Source organism: Bos grunniens, chromosome 11 (assembly GCF_055505025.1).
Source record: "Bos grunniens cultivar Pamir isolate PY7600 chromosome 11, Bosgru_T2T1.0, whole genome shotgun sequence".
Classification (NCBI taxonomy): Eukaryota; Metazoa; Chordata; class Mammalia; order Artiodactyla; family Bovidae; genus Bos; species Bos grunniens.
The window spans coordinates 38034786-38054476 of NC_141175.1; the positions used below are offsets into that span (position 1 = coordinate 38034786).

The 19691-nt window shown below is 43.1% G+C and overlaps 1 long non-coding RNA gene across 1 annotated transcript in view; it reads right to left on the reverse strand.

The window, feature by feature from the left end:
- Positions 1 to 4811, reverse strand: part of LOC147362942 (uncharacterized) — a 147488-nt gene extending 142677 nt beyond the window's left edge. The window contains exon 1 of the long non-coding RNA XR_015135839.1: positions 2890 to 4811. This is a non-coding gene — a long non-coding RNA (uncharacterized LOC147362942). The remainder of the gene's footprint in view (positions 1 to 2889) is intronic.
- Positions 4812 to 19691: the final 14880 nt, after the last annotated feature.

Genomic DNA, 19691 nt, shown 5'->3' on the forward strand with positions numbered 1-19691 from the left:
CTTTGCATTGATCGTTGAGGAAGGCTTTCTTATCTCTTCTTGCTATTCTTTGGAACTCTGCATTCAGATGCTTATATCTTTCCTTTTCTCTTTTGCTTTTCGCTTCTCTTCTTTTCACAGCTATTTGTAAGGCCTCCCCAGACAGCCATTTTGCTTTTTGCATTTCTTTTCCATGGAGATGGTCTTGATCCCTGTCTCCTGTACAATATCATGAACCTCAGTCTATAGTTCATCAGGCACTCTATCTATCAGATCTAGTTCCTTAAATCTATTTCTCACTTCCTCTGTATAATCATAAGGGATTTGATTTAGGTCATACCTGAATGGTCTAGTGGTTTTCCCTACTTTCTTCAATTTCAGTCTGAATTTGGTAATAAGGAGTTCATGATCTGAGCCACAGTCAGCTCCTGGTCTTGTTTTTGTTGACTGTATAGAGCTTCTCCGTCTTTGGCTGCAAAGAATATAATCAATCTGATTTCAGTGTTGACCATCTGGTGATGTCCATGTGTAGAGTCTTCTCTTGTGTTGTTGGAAGAGGGTGTTTGCTGTGACCAGTGCATTTTCTTGGCAAAACTCTATTAGTCTTTGCCCTGCTTCATTCCGTATTCCAAGGCCAAATTTGCCTGTTACTCCAGGTGTTTCTTGACTTCCTACTTTTGCGTTCCAGTCCCCTATAATGAAAAGGACATCTTTTTTGGGTGTTAGTTCTAAAACGTCTTGGAGGTCTTCATAGAACCATTCAACTTCAGCTTCTTCAGTGCTACTGGTTGGGGCATAGACTTGGATTACTGTGATATTGAATGGTTTGCCTTGGAAACGAACAGAGATCATTCTGTTGTTTTTGAGATTGCATCCAAGTACTGCATTTTGGACTCTTTTGTTGACCATGATGGCTACTCCATTTCTTCTGAGGGATTCCTGCCCGCAGTAGTAGATATAATGGTCATCTGAGTTAAATTCACCCATTCCAGTCCATTTTAGTTCATTGATTCCTAGAATGTCGACATTCACTCTTGCCACCTCTTGTTTGGCCACTTCCAACTTGCCTTGATTCATGGACCTGACATTCCAGGTTCCTATGCAATATTGCTCTTTACAGCACTGGACCTTGGTTCTATCACCAGTCACATCCACAACTGGGTATTATTTTTGCTTTGGCTCCATCCCTTCATTCTTTCTGGAGTTATTTCTCCACTGATCTCCAGTAGCATATTGGGCACCTACCGACCTGGGGAGTTCCTCTTTCAGTATCCTATCATTTTGTCTTTTCATACTGTTCATGGGGTTCTCAAGGCAAGAATACTGAAGTGGTTTTCCATTCCCTTCTCCAGTGGACCACATTCTGTCAGACCTCTCCACCATGACCCGCCCATCTTGGGTGGCCCCATGGGCATGGCTTAGTTTCATTGAGTTAGGCCAGGGGCCACGGCCGGGAGGAGCAACCCCACCTCCAAGGAGTGGTGACTGCACGGGCACAGGAGGGCCTAGAGGAGCTATTCCACATTCAAGGTCAGAAGGGGCAGCGGTGAGGAGATACCCCTTGTCCAAGGTAAGGAGCAGCGGCTGCACTTTGCTGGAGCAGCCGTGAAGAGATACCCCACGTCCAAGGTAAGAGAAACCCAAGTAAGATGGTAGGTGTTGCAAGAGGGCATCAGAGGGCAGACACACTGAAACCATACTCACAGAAAACTAGTCAATCTAATCACACTAGGACCACAGCACCTGGATATATAACTATGTAATTAAAGGGACAGCCCTAGGCTGTAGATTAAAACTTGTAAATCACCAGCAAATAGATTTTAATACATGGGACTGGAAAACCATGAAGATTAAGTATGGAAAAAGGACTGAGCTGTGGAGTGTACCAACACTGAGACTGATGAGAGAAGACACTGAAGAACAGGCAGTGAGGCTGAAGGCCAATTAGAGTGCGAGGTTCTGGAAACCATGTGGGGGAAAAAATCATTCCAAGGGGGATGCTGATAGTAGATTAAGTAAGATGAGGAAAACTAATCCTAAAATTCAGAAAATAGTTTATACTGTTCTCTTGGTAATTGGTTGAGGGGAGAATGGAAAGAGAAATGGAGAAAGTGAGTATAGAAAAATCCTTTCAAAGAGTTTTGCTGTTAAGGGAAGCAGAGAAATGGGGCAGTATCAGAAGTGAGAACTGCAATCAAAAGAAGGTTTTTAAAAAGCAGTAAGGAGGATGGGGTGGGAAAGAGCAGGCTGGTAATGCTAATGAGAAGTAAAGAGGAAAATGATGATGCAGGAACTGGATTGGAAATGAAGGCGACTGCAGAAGCAATGCCTCCCAGTATTCGCGAGATGGCCAAATTTAGGAGCCTGAGGATTAAATTGAGAATTAACAGGAAGGCAGAGGGAGCAAAAGAGGACAGATAGGATGGAAGGGCGGAGACAGGGGTGGGTGGGGTTACAGGTTCTCTCCTGCTGGCTTCCACTGTCTCAGAGAAATAGGCCAGGAGTTCTCAAGGGTCACAGGTTACAGGGGAGCGCCAAGTAGCCAAGGCTAGGGCCACTGCCAGGCCTTGTGGAGCGGGAGCGGAAGTTTTGTGAAGCTGCTTGTACAGCTGACACCACTTATTCAAGAGGAACACCGGTCCATACAAGCAAAAGAGAGAGTTCCAGAGCCCCCACAAACCAGGGTTGCCCCCGCAAACTGCAGAGGCCCACCGGGCCCAACGCCCCGCGCGGACCGCCTCCCCTCAGACATGCCTGGCCAGACACAAAGGAAGATACCCGGGTCCTCTGGCCAGATACGGAGAAGCTATGCGGCCCGCGCAACAACTTTGTGTTCTGGAATGTTCCTCCCAAGCAACCTGCACGCCTCAGAAGATGAGGGTTCTCTCTGAGGCAAGCAGGGAAACTCACCTCCACTCAGTCCCTGGGATGTTGCAACGTTGTTGGGGATCCATCCGTCACTGGGGTCCACATCTCCTTCCCGGGGGTTCTGACCTCAGCTGACCGCCACCCGCCGCCATAAGTCATGAGACATCCCTCTCCCCTTCAAAGACCTACGAGACCCCCAAGACTCGCGAGACCGCTGAGACCCGCGAGACCAGCGCCCACCCCTCCCCCACCCTGGGATGTAACCTCCGCCTAGTTTCCCTGAGGGGCCATCCTGGGCGGGCAGCAGGACATCCTGAAAACCCAGGCTTCTGTCTCCTCTGGAAACAGCAAGAGATCCTTCCTCTCTTAGGTACAATGAACCTCATTCCAGTGTCCGCGCTTGAGCCAGCCTGGGCCAGGCATCCCCAGAACCCTTCGATGCGAACAAGCGAGGGCAGTGTGGGCAGCGGAAGTTATTTCACTGAGCCTCGCGTGGAGAAATGATCAGAAATAGATGGGGAACTGGTCAAATGGGGAGCAAGGAGAGAAGCGGGGAGGAAACCTGCAACTTTAACCTGGATGCACGAGGACTTTAAACCTACATACAATATAGCAGGAAAATGAGAAACCTTGGGAAGTTTGTTTATGTGGACTCAGTAGGGCTGGTTGAGGAGGTCTTAGTGTGAGTGCACACCCTCCCCACCCCTCTCCACCCAACACAGCAGTCCTCTGCACACTCGTTGCTCAGTGGCAAAATGGGGACATCAGTAGTCATGTGGTGTTTGACGCGCAGGTCCCAAGATAACCATGATTTTCATAATGTCCTCCATTTACCCTTTCCTTTTGAAACAATTTCCAGTGTCTTTTATCAAAATCATGTGAAGATTCCTTTCTAGTGTACCTAGTTTAAGTTGTAGCAAATTCCAGAGGACCTCAGATCCAAGACTTAAGTGTGTTTTGATACTTAAACTGTAAGTCAAGTTTTGCAGCTCCTTCAGATCAGATCAGATCAGTCGCTCAGTCATGTCCGACTCTTTGCGACCCCATGAATCGCAGCAGGCCAGCCTCCCTGTCCATCACCAACTCCCGGAGTTCACTGAGACTCACCTCCATCGAGTCAGTGATGCCATCCAGCCATCTCATCCTCTGTCGTCCCCTTCTTCTCTTGCCCCCAATCCCTCTCAGCATCAGAGTCTTTTCCAATGACTCAACTCTTGGCATGAGGTGGCCAAAGTACTGCAGTTTCAGCTTTAGCATCATTCCTTCCAAAGAAATCCAGGGCTGATCTCCTTCAGAATGGACTGGTTGGATCTCCTTGCAGTCCAAGGGACTCTCAAGAGTCTTCTCCAACACCACAGTTCCTTGTTCAGATGCAAAAGGAAAACAAAGTCAATATAAAGCAGGCTTTACCTTGGTCAGGTTTTTTAATATACATAGTTTTTAAAATTTAAAAGTTTACCAACTTCCCTGGTGGTCCAGTGGTTAAGACTTCACCTTTCAGTGCAGGGAATGCTGGTTCTATCCCTCCTCAGGGAGCTAAGATCAGACATGCCTCATAGCCAAAAAAAAACAAAGCATAAAAAAAAAAAGAAGCAATATTTTAACAAATTCAATAAAGACTTTAAAAAGTGTTTAGTTGAGGTATAATTGACGTGTAGTCACATACACCTGTGAAACTATCCCTACAATAGAAAGAGTGAGTATATCCAGCCTTTCTAAAAGTTTTGTTGTGTGCCTTTGTAACACCTCCATTCTGCCCTTTTTGGCTTCCCCCTACCAGTCAGGTGGCTGATTTACTTTCTGACACTACAGATTAGCTTGTATTTTCTAAAATTTTCTATAAATAGAGTCCTATATTATTTATTATTTTTGTCTTGTTTCTGCATAATGATTTTAGACTCTTTCATGTCCTTGCATGTATCAGCAGTTCATTCCTTTTATTGGTGTGTAGTATTTCTTATATGAATGCACCAGTGTTTATTTTTTTACTTATTGATGACTATTCTGATGGTTTCCATTTTGGGCTATTACAATAAAGCTGCTGTGAGTATTCTTTCATAATTACAATAGAAAATATGAGCAAAATATCGGCTGTGAAAGGGGGAGACAGCAAATGGACTATGAGACTATGATAGGACTGCTGAACAGGTGCAAAGGCTCCATTGAAGTTTGTAGTATGAACTTAGAGTAAGGCCAATCAGCATGATTTTGTGTATCTTTCCAGCCATCTTCAGCTGCATGAGTATAGGCATAAAGACAGAGTTACATTTAACCAAGGTTAGAGTTTTTCTCTGAGAAGACTTCAAGGCAGAAGGGGGGCAAGATATTTGAGACTGCATCCAACAGAGGAAGGATGCTGGTTGGCCTTCAAGTTTGGAGAAGGACTTGACTGTGTTTGTGTTCAAGTATATATACATGTGTGTATGTATACACACATATATAGATAATTTTATAATTATAATCTCAGTATGTATATGTATGTATATATATAATATACATGTATATATACACCAAATGTATATATTTCAATCTTTTTCTGTACCAAACTGTCAGCTTAATAAGCTCTTAGTTCATGCCAAGAGACATGAAAAAGAGAGAATGAGTGGTTTATTTGTAGGACTCTGGGACATTCCAGAAAGGCTATTCAAACATATTTGAAGGGAATTCAGCAAAGAAATAGGATGGACTCATCCATATCCACCTTTTTCTCTGCCACTCTCCACTGCTCATCCTCAAGCTATAAGAGGATGGATTTGCATGTTAATACACACTGCAGGAGGTCTGTGGTGGTTTGAACCACTTTGTGGGGGCCTGAACTAAGTATATTTCCACAACAAAAAGTCACAACATACACAAATGTTGGCAGAGTCTACATAGAACACTAGAATGAGCACTCGTCCCCTGAACACGCAAACCTAGGCTCAGCTTCCTGTGTACTGTACCCTAACAGGCAAGTCTCCTAACCTTGCTGAGCCAGTTTCCACATCTGGAAAACGGGATCATTCTTGATCTGCCCATCTAACAGAATTAAAACAACAATCCTTTGGAAGAGCAGAGGGTATGTCTATCTCATTACTTACTTGAACCCTTGTATCTTGGACAGTGCTGGGCTCATAGTGAACTCAATAAACATTGACAGTTAAATGATAGAGCAAATGATGAATGTGAAAGAACATTTTTAAACTAGCAAGTATGACACAAATGTTAGAGAATCTGCATTGATTTTCTGACTTATACATTCTTCTTTCTCCACACTGGTATTGTTCCAGACAGTCCCCCTATAACAGCCCCACGCTTCAACCTAAAAGTTTTCCCCAGGCCTCCCCAGCCAATGTGATATCCCAAAATATCCAATCAGCCAACCAATAATCGAGAACAACAATCCCCAGCACAGCTGAGCTCTCCTAGGTCACCTAAGTCACAGTGCTCCCAACATCTTGAACATACCAGTCTCCCAGGGCCACCCCTTGCCCAGAACCCTCCCTTCCGCAGACCTCCAGGGATATCTAATAGACTTGGTCCACCGAGAGCCCTCCCTAGGCAAACAAATTTCACTCAAGACCTCACCTTCTCCATCTCAGCCTAGCTTCTCCGCACCCTTTTATCCCCATTTCAGCCCAGGACTCCAGTCTCTTTAAACAACCCTCCTGGCAGCTGGTAGAGGAAGAAGTGGAACTTAGTGGCAGCAACCAAATTATTGGTCCCTTTACCTTTACTTTTTAGCAACTCTGGACTTCCCTGGTGGCTCAGACGGTAAAGTGTCTGCCCGCAATGTGGGAGACCTGGGTTCAATCCCTGGGTCGGGAAGATCCCATGGAGAAGGAAATGGCAACCCACTCCAGTTCTCTTGCCTGGAAAATTCCATGAACTGAGGAGCCTGATAAGCTATAGTCCATGGGGTCGCAAAGAGTCGGACATGACTAAGCCACTTCACTTCACTTACCTTACCTTTACTTTTTGCTGCTAAGTCGCTTCAGTTGTGTCCGACTCTGTGCGACCCCAGAGATGGCAGTCCACCAGGCTCCCCTGTCCCGGGGATTCTCCAGGCAAGAACACTGGAGTGGGTTGCCATTTCCTCCTCCAATGCATGAAAGTGAAAAGGGAAAGTGAAGTTGCTCAGTTGTGTCCGACTCCTAGCAACCCCATGTACTGCAGCCTACCAGGCTCCTCCGTCCATGGGATTTTCCAGACAAGAGTACTGGAGTGGGGTGCCATTGCCTTCTCCTACCTTTACTTTTTAGCAACTCTAAAAGCAATGTCATGGGTAACCTTAGAGTAATCCAGAACAAATTCAACAGAATACTATCCTTGCCAACACTTCTCAGGTGAATGTGACAAAGGGGAAAAAAAAGTTTCAAAAGCTGATGCTACCACTTAGACCACTTATTAGCCAAGTGATATGATGCTTAATGTCTCCAAGCTTCCATTTACCACCTAAAAAGTAAAGATTATAGTATCTTTTGCACAGGATTGTTGGATGGATAACAGAAATCATTTAAGTACCTAACACAGCACCTGGCACTTTATACCTTAGTCAGTGTCAGTTTCTGTCCTCCCCTGACTCAAGACATCCAACTGGAGCCACAACCCAGACCCAGATGGAAACCTTTCCCATGATGTTTTACTTGTGGACCCTTCTTCCTCCATCACTGCAGGAAGGAAATTAACATTTCCCGGCACTCTCCTCTTACCTGGCCCTGGGATGACTCTCTCTTTCACAGAGGCTCAGAAATGGCAGGTGACTTTCTCAAGGTCACATAGCTCCCTCAAGGCTTAGCTGAGATTCAACCCTGCTTCTCTGGAACTCGAGTCTACTTTTATGCTTTCCACAGCTTTTCCCTTCAAAAGGATGCATATGAATCAGAATCACAAACTGGTTTAAATGATTATACAACATCAAGGAAAGAAACATCATCCAAGAAGGGTAGTTTACTCAAGGGACAGCTTTTTCATATTTTCGAATATCCAGCTGTCCTTGAGTCTCCTTCTCTCATTTGAATTTTCCACTCAATCCACAAGGTGGCAGTATTCAGCAAAGTTATGTGTGAAGCAATGTATTTACCAGGGATCCTTGAGGGTATCAACCCCTCATCTTTATCAAGCCCCTGCAAGGGAAAGCCCCTCACTAATAAATACCCTGGAATATGCTGGGAAGAACAAAGATGAATACCGCAACAGAAAAGTGTCCTTCAACTCCCCTACCCCATGAAGACAAAAAGTGTACTTTCAGGGGCTGACCTGCTGCTTGGTTCCTACATTACAAGTCAAGGCAGAGAAACAAGAAAAAAAGAAATGAAGGAAGGGAGAGAGGGATAGACGGAGGAAAGAAGGAGGGAAGGAAATGAGATAAGAAGGAAAAGAAAGAAGGATAAAGACAAAAGAGGCTGGCAAACAATAAAGGAACATGGCCATGCTTAATAGTCAAGGAAAGCAAGAAGGGAAGAGAATGTTTTGATAGTGAGGACCTTACATTTCCAGCAACCCAGGTCAGTACATGTAGGAAATTCGAGAGAGACGATCACTTAGGCAGAGTCATACAGCTGTCAGGGCAGAATCACCATTTGTGCAAAGCTAACTTTCAGCCATGAGGCACCAGTAGGGCACTGAATCCAAGTAAACTCCATAGGGCTCCAGGGTCAAAGACCCATGGATTGCTAGAGTTAAAACTGACCTAGGGCTAATACTTTCAGAAAGAGGAGCAGGCATATTTTTCCCTATGTTTTCTGCTAAGTACAAATAAAAACCTTAGACTCAGAAAAGACAAGCAGACTAGAGACCTCATGACACAAGGAGCTATACAATGGTGAGTTCTCTAAGTTTTCTTTTTTACAAAATCCAGTTTGTGATATTTTCTTTTTTTGTTGTGTTTTTTTTTTCTTTTCTCTTTTTTCCTACTTCCTACAATAGACATTTATTTCTCACAGTCCTGAAGGCTGGAAGTCCAAGATCAGGGTGCCAGCACGGTCTGGTTCTGGTGAGAACTCTCTTCTTGGCCTCAGCCACTTCCTTGCTAGGTCTTCACATGAAAGAGAGAGAAATAGATCTTTTTTTTAATATTTTATTATTTATTTATTTGGCTGTGCTGGCAACACACAGGATCTTTGATCTTCGTTTCAACATGCTGGATCATTTTGGCTGCAGCATGCAGGATCTTTAGCTGTAGCATGTGGAATCTTCAGCTGTGGCATGTGGGATCTTTAGTTGCAGCGTGCAAACTCTTAGTTGTGGCATGTGGGATCTAGTTCCTTGACCAGGGAGAAAACCTGGACCCCCTACATTGGGAATGTGAAGCCTTAGCTGCTGGTCCACCAGGAAAGTCCCCTTCCTCTTTTATAAGACTATAGTCCTATTGGTTTAGGGTCCCAGCCTTATGACCTTACTTAATCTTAATTGCCTCCTAATGACTATCTCCACATACAGTCATATTATGGATTAGGGCTTTGACATTTGACTGGTGGGGGGCACAATTCAGCTCCTAGTAGTGGGGGAACTGATGGGTTGGGTTATCTCAGCCTAATATCATTAAGTATTCAAAGGAGACAACTATTTCTCTGTGTCTAGAGTCCTTGCCCCCCAAGCCACCTTCTAGTATTCTTGCTTTCAGTGGTCTTTAAGGAAATGCACTGGTCTGGCCAGCACAAAAACTTAGTATACTTGGTGCACATTAAATATTATGACATAATCAGTGTAGGTCAGAATGCTCAATACTGAAAACTTTTGGCTGCACCTACAAAATGGAGACCCAGATTCTGGACTTTGGTGAATTCATCACAGTACATACAACTGCAAGAGGTTTCCTAATGGTCATCCAGACTCACTCAGGAAATATTCTTCTGCACCAACAGCTGCTATCTTGCCTAGCTCATGTAGAAGGAGGAAACAACAAAGAGAAAGGGCTATGGAGCAGGTCCTTGCAGTCCATGGGAATAAGATTCCCTGGAGTTTTGCAATGCCCAACCTATGCAGGGGCCCTGTTTGTGGTCACTAAAGCAAAGTTCAAATGCCAGTGCTTCTACTTACCTACTATAGGATTCTAGGTAAGTCATTAACTTATCTACCTTGGAAAGAGTATGTTGAGAAAAAAAAATATACACCTCAGAAAAGTGAATTGAGTGGAAAATGGTGTGTGAACCTTTAGCCCAGTACCTTGCATTGGTAGGCAATCAAAAATTATGACTCTTTTTATTTTTAGTGAAGCAAAAAAAGAAGGAATAATAAAAGCCATTGGGGAGGCATTGTGCATTTTGTTTCAACATATGATTTCCACTGCTGCCAACCTAATATTGCAATGAAATGGTTATTCAGAACCATTCCATAAAATCTGCAGGGGCTGTGGGGCATAAGAGAATAGTAGATGGAATTGCCCATGAAATGGCATGCAGTCCACATTTCTGCCCAGAGGGGATCCATTTTCAATTTTGATCATCACTCCCCCATCAGTAAGATACTCTTCCTGCAAAAAGCAGCTAAAAATTCCCCCTAATTGGCATGAGGGAACTTCCAGGAATCATATATATGTTCATTATCTTGATTCTATATGTATCTATGTCAAAACATCAAATTATATGCTTTAAATAGGCACAGTCTGTTGTATATCAATTAACACTGATCCAGGTAAAGAATACCACATATGGGGTGGGGGTGCAAGGGGAGGGGGTGGAAGGAGATTAAATGTAGGATAAAATGTGCATCGATTACAAGGAGTTGTCAGAATTTTGAAGGACATGGTAAAAGGAATAAATCTCCTAGGAAAGTGACTTATCAGGACTGCTGTTAAAATAAACCTGGAACTATTTTTATATGGGATTAAAGACCTAAAAAGAAAGTGCCATCCCCCCAGAGAATGGGACAGAAATGACATGAAACACAGCAAATCCTTAAGAGGAGTCCTTTCACAGTCACTTCTAACCCATCCTGTGTACTGCTGTCAGAATCATTTCTCTCAGAGATCACTTTCACCATGAGCTCTCCCATCTCCTGTGGTCCTGCATGTCTCATGTGGACGAGTACAATACCTGCCTTGCCTGTCCCCAACTTTTCTCCTCTACTGTCCAGTCTAACAGGCCCACTGGCTTTCCCCAGCACGTCCTCAGCAATCCCGAGGTTACGCGGTTCCTTTCCACTCCATGGCTGTCCTTCCCCTTTCTCCTTTAGAATCCAAGCTGCCCATCCTTTTAGACCCAACTTAATTTCACATCCTCTGCAAATCCATTCTTGGCTTCACCACTAGATGATAAATTATCTTTCCTTTCATTAAAAACCTATCTATAGAGACTATATTTCTGAACCCAAAATGGGGACATGTGGATGTGGAATTTTCTACTGTTGACAGATGTGAAAGACAGTCTGGGAAGTGTTGCTTGAATGCTCAAAAATTGGACTCTGGAGAATGTTTTCATAGTTAACGGGGCCAGCAAACAGAATGTTTGAAATGGTGATAGGATAGGGCATTCAGGATGCATGGCTGTATCTGTCCTTCAGCTTTTGGCATGATCTACATACAGTGCATTATTAAATGCTTTTATCCATATTATTTTTCCCAAAGTAAGCTTTAATTTCATTGGGAAGCGGCACTATATCAATACCTAGATTTACTCCCAACACCTAGGTAGAGCTATAGAGCAAAAAACTGGTTATGAATAAATAATTCCAAACTCTTAATCTCTGTGGGAAAATAATTCCCATATGGTATCACCATCATCCACACATCCTTATCTATTCTTCTGTGAACAACACCTCACACCTGGGATACAGCTCGTATGAGTGATACAGAGAAGTAGAGTCAAGAATTTTGGGGGGGCTCCAAGAGTAGACACAGGAATCCTGTGTCATTTGTGGGAATTCCCTGGTGGTCCAGTAGTTAGGACTCCATGCTTCTGTTGCAGCAGGCATGGATTCAATCCCTGGTCAGGGAACTAAGACCCCACAAACCACTCAGCATGGGCAAAAACAATAAGAAATAAGAAATAAATAAAATCCTGTCATTTGTACCAACCTATAACCCATACCTACAGTTCAGTTCAGTTCAGTTGCTCAGTCCTGTTTGCAACCCCATGGTTGCCAGGCCTCCCTGTCCATCACCAACTCCCAGAGTTTACCCAAACTCGTGTTCATTGAGTCGGTAATACCATCTAACCATCTCAACCTCTGTCAGCCCTTTCTCCTCCCGCCTTCAATCTTTCCCAGCATCAGGGTCTTTTCCAATGGGTCTGTTCTTCCCATCAGGTGGCCAAAGTATTGGAGTTTCAGCTTCAGCATCAGTCCTTCCAATGAACACCCAGGACTGATCTCCTTTAGTATGGACTGGTTGGAGTTCCTTGCAGTCCAAGTGACTTTCAAAAGTCTTCTCCAACACCACAGTTCAAAAGCATCAATTCTTCGGCACTCAGCTTTCTTTATAGACACTCACATCCATACATGATCACTGGAAAAACCATAGCCTTGACTAGATGGACCTTCGTTGGCAAAGTAATGTCTCTGCTTTTTACTATGCTGTCTAGGTTGGTCGTAACTTTCCTTCCAAGAAGTAAGCGTCTTTTAATTTCTTGGCTGCAATCACCATCTGCAGTGATTTTGGAGCCCAAAAAAATAAAGTCTGCCACTGTTTCCACTGTTTCCCCATCTATTTCCCATGAAGTGATGGGACCAGATGCCATGATCTTAGTTTTCTGAATGTTGAGCTTTAAGCCAACATTTCACTCTGCTATTTCACTTTCATCAAGAGGTTCTTTAGTTCTTCTTCACTTTCTGCCATAAGGGTGGTGTCATCTGCATATCTGAGGTTATTGATATTTCTCCCGGCAATCTTGATTCTAGCTTGTTCTTGATCCAGCCCACCGTTTCTCATGATGTACTCTGGATAGAAGTTAAATAAGCAGGGTGACAATATACAGCCTTGACGTACTCCTTTTCCTATTTGGAACCAGTCTGTTGTTCCATGTCCAGTTCTAACTGTTGCTTCCTGACCTGCATACAGATTTCTCAAGAGGCAGGTCAGGTGGTCTGGTATTCCTATTTCTCTTTAAGAATTTTCCAGTTTGTTGTGATCCACACAGTCAAAGCCTTTGGCACAGTCAATAAAGCAAAAGTAGATGTTTTTCTGGAACTCTCTTGCTTTTTCAATGATCCAGTGGATGTTGGCAATTGATCTCTGGTTAGGGATCAATTGCCAACATTGTCTAAATCCAGCTTGAACACCTGGAAGTTCATGATTCATGTATTGATAAAGCCTGGCTTGGAGAATTTTGAGTATTACTTTACTAGCATGTGAGATGAGTGCAATTGTGCAGAACATTCTTTGGCATTGCCTTTCTTTGGGATTGGAATTAACACTGACCTTTTCCAGTCCTGTGGCCACTGCTGAGTTTTCCAGATTTGCTGGCATATTGAGTGCAGCACTTTCACAACATCATCTTTTAGGACTTGAAATAGCTCAACTGGAACTCCATCCCCTCCACTAGCTTTGTTCGTAGTGATGCTTCCTAAGGCCCACTTGACTTCACATTCCAGAATGTCTGGCTTTAGGTGAGTGATCACACCACCATGGTTATCTGGGTCATGAAGATCTTTTTTGTATAGTTCTTCTGTGTATTCTTGCCACTGCTTCTGTTAGGTCCATACCATTTCTGTCCTTTATCAAGCCCATCTTTGCATGAAATATTCCCTTGGTGTTTCTAATTTTCCTGAAGATATCTCTAGTCTTTCCCATGCTATTGTTTTCCTCTATTTCTTTGCACTGATCATTTAGGAAGGCTTTCTTATCTCTCCTTGCTATTCTTTGGAACTCTGCATTCAAATGGGTACATCCTTACTTTTCTCCTTTGTTTTTTGCTTCTCTTCTTTTCACAGCTATTTGTAAGGGCTCCTCAGAGAGCCATTTTGCTTTTTTACATTTCTTTTTCTTGCGGATAGTCTTGATCCCTGTCTCCTGTACAATGTCACAAACCTCCATCCATAGTTCATCAGGCACTAGTCCATACTTTAGGGAAGTAAAAAGTAATAATAAAATAAGTCACTGCTAAAATGTAGAGTGAGCTTCTAAAACTTTAATATGTGTAAGAATCCCCTGAAGAGCTCATTAAAATATGATTCCCAGACCCCATCTCCACAGATTCAGTATTGAGATGGTGCCTGGAAATTTGCTTTCCTCATGGTCTCTCAACTGAGGCTAGTGCTGCTGATCTTTGCACCACGCCTTGAGGAGAAATGATGTAGAATGCATGCTGAAGGAAACAAACGTTATTACTAAGACCTTTTTTCAAAAGTGGTAGAAATCCAAGTCAGGCCACCTTAAGTAAGAAAATGGATTTGTTGGAAGGAAACTGGAATAGGTAATGCACAGTGTGAGTGGAAAAGTTGCAGAACTGAGTGAAATTCTGATGACCTCGGGGATCCATGTTTCAATTATTTATTGCTATATTACAAGCCATCCTAAACTTTGTGGCTTAATACAACAATAATTTATTTTGCTTATGAATCCAAAATAATTATTGTTGTTGTTTTAGTCACTAAGTGCGCCCAACTCTTTGTGACCCCATGGATTGCAGCCTGCCAGGCTCCTCTGTTTTCTAGGCAAGAATACTGAAGTGGGTTGCAATTTCCTTCTGGGGCTTTTCCCGACCCAGGGATCAAACCCGTGTTTCCTGCATTGGCAAGCAGATTCTTTACCACTGAGCCACCAGGGAAGCCTGTAATAATTATTACTATTACCTACTATTTGGTTTGGGTTCTCATCTTCAGTCTTTGTGGTATCAGCTGGGATTCAAAGACTAGGGGTGACTTGACAGCTGAGATCTGGAACCATCTAAGGGATCCCTCACCCACTTATCTGGTGATTGATGTTAGCTGCTGATTGAGACCTCATTGAGGCTATCAGCCAGAACACCTATTCATGGCCTCTCCATGTGGCTGCAGGCTTCCTCATAGCATGATGACTGAGTTCCCAGAGTAAGTGTTCCAAAAGAATCAGAGGGAAAGTATGGTATCTTTTATTACATATCCTCAGATATCCAAAAAAAATTTCATTTCTACCATAATCCTGAGCTTACCCAGATTTAAGAAGCAACATAAACCCCATTTCTCAATAGAAGGAATGAAAAATCACACAGTTAAAAGAGCTAAAGTCTAGGAGACATTGTTGTGAGCATTTTGAAAAATACAATCTACCACAGTTCCTCCCCTGAGATATCAGATTTTCTCAGTTGTTGTATGAAATATCCCAGGGAAGAGTTTTGACTGACCTGGCTTTGGTCAGTGCTCACTCCATTGACCAATTATTGTGGCCAGGAGGATGAAGTGCAATGAAGAGCCTAGCCTGCTCAATGCTCATTCTGCATCTGGTTAGGGAAATAGCCAAATGACAAGTGTTCACTATAAAACAGAACTTCCCATGTTTTGGTCATTCTGGACACCAGAGTCTTAGCTATACTAATCAAGAAGGGTTCACTGAACTGACTGAATAATCACAACAAGAAAGACCAGTGAAGGAGAAACTATGACTAGGTGTTGAGTCAGTGAGGAGAGTTCTGACAGACCTGTGAGTCAGGTATGTCAGACCCAGTCCTGGAAGAGGCTACAGGACCAGAGTCAGTCAAGACGGACAGGGCAGACACACACTTAGGGATGGCAGCAAGATGCAGAGTCCAGAGAAGCCAGGAAGGGAAAGTTGGTGGGTTCTGTGGTGGGAAAAGCGAGGCCCATGACAAGTGGGCACAGCCCAGCATACTTCTGCTTATATTACCTCATTAATTCTCATAGCAACCCTGTGATACAGATATGATTTCTATTTTCAAATTAGGAGATGGATGTTCTGAGAGACTGAGAAATTCTCCCAAGGTCATCCAAGAGGTAAGCAGTAGGTTGTTTGAATAGAGACAAGTTGAAGTTCCAGGAACAAATGGAAGTCACACCAGTAAGCAGGAGACCTGGGTGAGCACACTCTGGTCCTATGGCAGCCCTTGACTCCTCTCATTCCAGCACTGCCCACAGTGTCTGGTCCCCAGACCCACATGCTAACCCATGGGCCCCACCCCAGACCTCTCTTGGAGTAAAGTCTTTGAGCTTTTCAACAACCTTCCAGCTGGTCTTGAGCACACTCAAGTCTGAGCAGCTCTACTCTCAGTTCAGTTCAGTCCCTCAGTCATGTCCGACTCTTTGCAATGCCATGGATTTCAGCAGGCCAGTCTTCCCTTCCATCACCAACTCCTGGAGTTTACCCAAACTCATGTCCATTGAGTCGGTGATACCATCTAACCATCTCAACCTCTGTCAGTCCCTTCTTCTCCCACCGTCAATCTTTCCCAGCATCAGGGTCTTTTCCAATGAGTCATTTCTTCCCATCAGGTGGCCAAAGTATTGGAGTTTCAGCTTCAGCATCAGTCCTTCCAATGAGTATTCAGGATTGATTTCCTTTAGAATTGACAGGTTGGATCTCCTTGCAGTCCAAGGGACTCTCAAGAGACTTCTCCAACACCACATTTCAAAAGCATCAATTCTTCAGAGCTCAACTTTCTTTATAGTCCAACTCTCATATCCACACATGACTACTGGAAAAGCCATAGCTTGGACTAGACAGACCTTTGTTGGCAAAGAAATGTCTCTGCTTTTTACTATGCTGTCTAGGTTGGTCATAGCTTTTCTTCCAAGGAGCAAGCGTCTTTTAATTTCATGGCTGCAATCACCGTCGGCAGTGATTTTGGAGCCCCCCAAAATAAAGTATCTCACTATTTCCATTGTTTCCCCATCTATTGTCCGTGAAGTAATGGGACCAGATGTCATGATCTTAGTTTTTTGAATGTTGAGCTTGAAGCCAACTTTTTCACTCTCCTCTTTCACTTTCATCAAGAGGCTCTTTAGTTCTTCTTCACTTTCTGCCATAAGAGTTGTGTCATCTGCATATCTGAGGTTACCCATATTTCTCAAGGCAATCTTGATTCCAGCTTGGGCTTCTTCCAGTCCAGCGTTTCTCATGATGTATTCTGGATAGAAGTTAAATAAGCAGGGTGACAATATACAGCCTTGACGTACTCCTTTTCCTATTTGGAGCCAGTCTGTTGTTCCATGTCCAGTTCTAACTGTTGCTTCCTGACCTGCATATAGATTTCTCAGGAGGCAGGTCAGGTGGTCTGGTATTCCCATCTCTTTCAGAATTTTCCACAGTTTATTGTGATCCACACAGTCAAAGGCTTTGGCATAGTCAATGAAGTCAAAAAAGTAGATGTTTTTCTGGAACTCTCTTGCTTTTTCAATGATCCAGCAGATGTTGGTAATTGATCTCTGGTTCCTCTGCCTTATCTAAATCCAGCTTGAACATCTGGAAGTTCATGATTCACATATTGATGAAGCCTGGCTTGGAGAATTTTGAGTATTACTTTACTAGCATGTGAGATGAGTGCAATTGTGTGGTAGTTTGAACATTCTTTGGCATTGCCTTTCTTTGGGATTGGAATGAAAATTGACCTTTTCCAGTCCTGTGGCCACTGCTGAGTTTTCCAGATTTGCTGGCATATTGAGTCATATGAGCATCATATGATGAGCATCATCTTTTATGACTTGAAATAGCTCAACTGGAATTCCATCCCTTCCACTAGCTTTGTTTGCAGTGATGCTTCCAAAGGCCCACTTGACTTCACATTCCAGGATGTCTGGCTTTAGGTGAGTGATCACACCATCGTGATTATCTGGGTCATGAAGATCTTTTTTGTATAGTTCTTCTGTTTATTCTTGCCACCTCTTCTTAATATCTTCTGCTTCTGTTAGGTCCATACCATTTCTGTCCTTTATTGAGCCCATCTTTGCATGAAATGTTCCCTTGGTATCTCCAGTTTTCTTGAATAGATCTCTAGTCTTTCCCATGCTGCTGTTTTCCTCTATTTCTTTGCACTGATCATTGAGGAAGGCTTTCTTATTCTCCTTGCTATTCTTTGGAACTCTGCATTCAAATGGGTATATCTTTCCTTTTCTCCTTGCCTTTAGCTTTTCTTCTTTTCTCAGCTATTCATAAGGCCTCCTCAGACAACCATTTTACATTTTTTAATTTCTTTTTCTTAGGGATGGTCTTGATCCCTGCCTTGTATACAATGTCATGAACCTCTGTCCATAGTTCTTCAGGCATTCTGTCTATCAGATCTAATCCTTTGAATCTACATGTCACTTCCACTGTATAATTGTAAAGGATTTTATTTAGGTCATACCTGTATGGTCTAGTGCTTTTTCCTACTTTCTTCAATTTGTCTGAATTTGTCAATAAGGAGTTAATGATCTGAGCCACAGTCAGCTCCCGGTCTTGTTTTTGCTGACTGTATAGAGCTTCTTCATCTTTGGCTGCAAAGAATATAATCAATCTGATTTTGGTATTGACCATCTGTGATGTCCAGGTGTAGAGTCTTCTCTTGTGTTGTTGGAAGAGTGTGTTTGCTGTGACTGAGAGAGTCAATTCCTAAGCAGGTTGATAAGAAGTCTGGGAGTCCCCAAGGAGAGAGGGGTCTGGGGTTCTCGAGGAGGAGATAGGGGTCTGGAATTCTCAAGGAGAAGGAAAGAACAAACTTTTTTCCCCCTACATTCTTTAAGATTATATAACAATAATGTATCCTGCTTGAGGACAATTTCTGGAAAAAAACCTTCTGGCTAATCCTGTAATCTTAAAATGTAAATTATCGGAGTGGATCTAGTAAGGTCTTTACAACCTCCAGACATTCTTTTGATTCACTGCAATAGCTAATTAAAAAGTATATAACTCCATTGCTAACACTAATGAGGGGGCACTCTTTCTGCCCCTTTCTGATGTCTATGACAGAAGCTTTCTCTATCTCTTTTATACTTTAATAAAAACTATATTACACAAAAGCTCTGAGCAATCAAGCCTTGTTTCTGGCCCCGGATTGAATTCTTCTCCTTCAGAGGCCAAGAACCCTGGCATCTTTCATGGTTCAGCAACAACCTTTCATGACCACTGTGTTCTCTTGGAAAAACTCTGTTAGCCTTTGACCTGCTTCATTTTGTACTACAAGGCAAAATTTGCATGTTATTGCAGGTATCTCTTGACTTCCTACTTTTGCATTCCAGTTCCCTATAATGAAGAGGACATCTCTTTGGGGTGTTGGTTTTAGAAGGTCTTGTAGGTCTTCATAGAACCGTTCAACTTCAGCTTCTTCAGCATTACTGGTCAGGGCATAGACTTGGATTACTGTGATATTGAATGGTTTGCCTTGGAATAAACCAAGGTCATTCTGTCAGTTTTTAGATTGCATCCAAGTACTGCATTTCAGACTCTTTTGTTAACTATGATGGCTACTCCATTTCTTCTAAGCGATTCTTGCCCACAGTAGTAGATATAATGGTCATCTGAGTTAAATTCACCCATTCCAGTTCATTTTAGTTCTCTGATTCCTAAAATGTCGATGTTCACTCTTACCATCTCCTGTTTGACCACTTCCAATTTGTCTTGATTCATGGACCTAACATTCCAGGTTCCTAAGCAATATTGCTCTTTACAGTATCAGACTTTTACTTCCATCAGCAGTCACATCCACAACTGGGTGTTGGTTTTGCTTTGGCTCCATCTTTTCATTCTTTCTGGAAGCTTCAAGATGGTGGAGGAATAGAACAGGGAGACCACTTTCTCCCCCACAAATTCATCAAAAGATCATTTGAATGCTGAGCATCTTCCACAAAACAACTTCCAAACACTGGTGGAGGACACCAGGAACCCAGAAAGACAGTCCATCCTCTTCGAAATAGGTAGGACAAAATATAAGAGGCAAAAAGAGAGACAAAAGAGTTAGGGACGGAGACCTGTCCTGGAAAGGGAGCCGTGAAGGAGGAGGAGTTTCCACACAGTAGGAAAC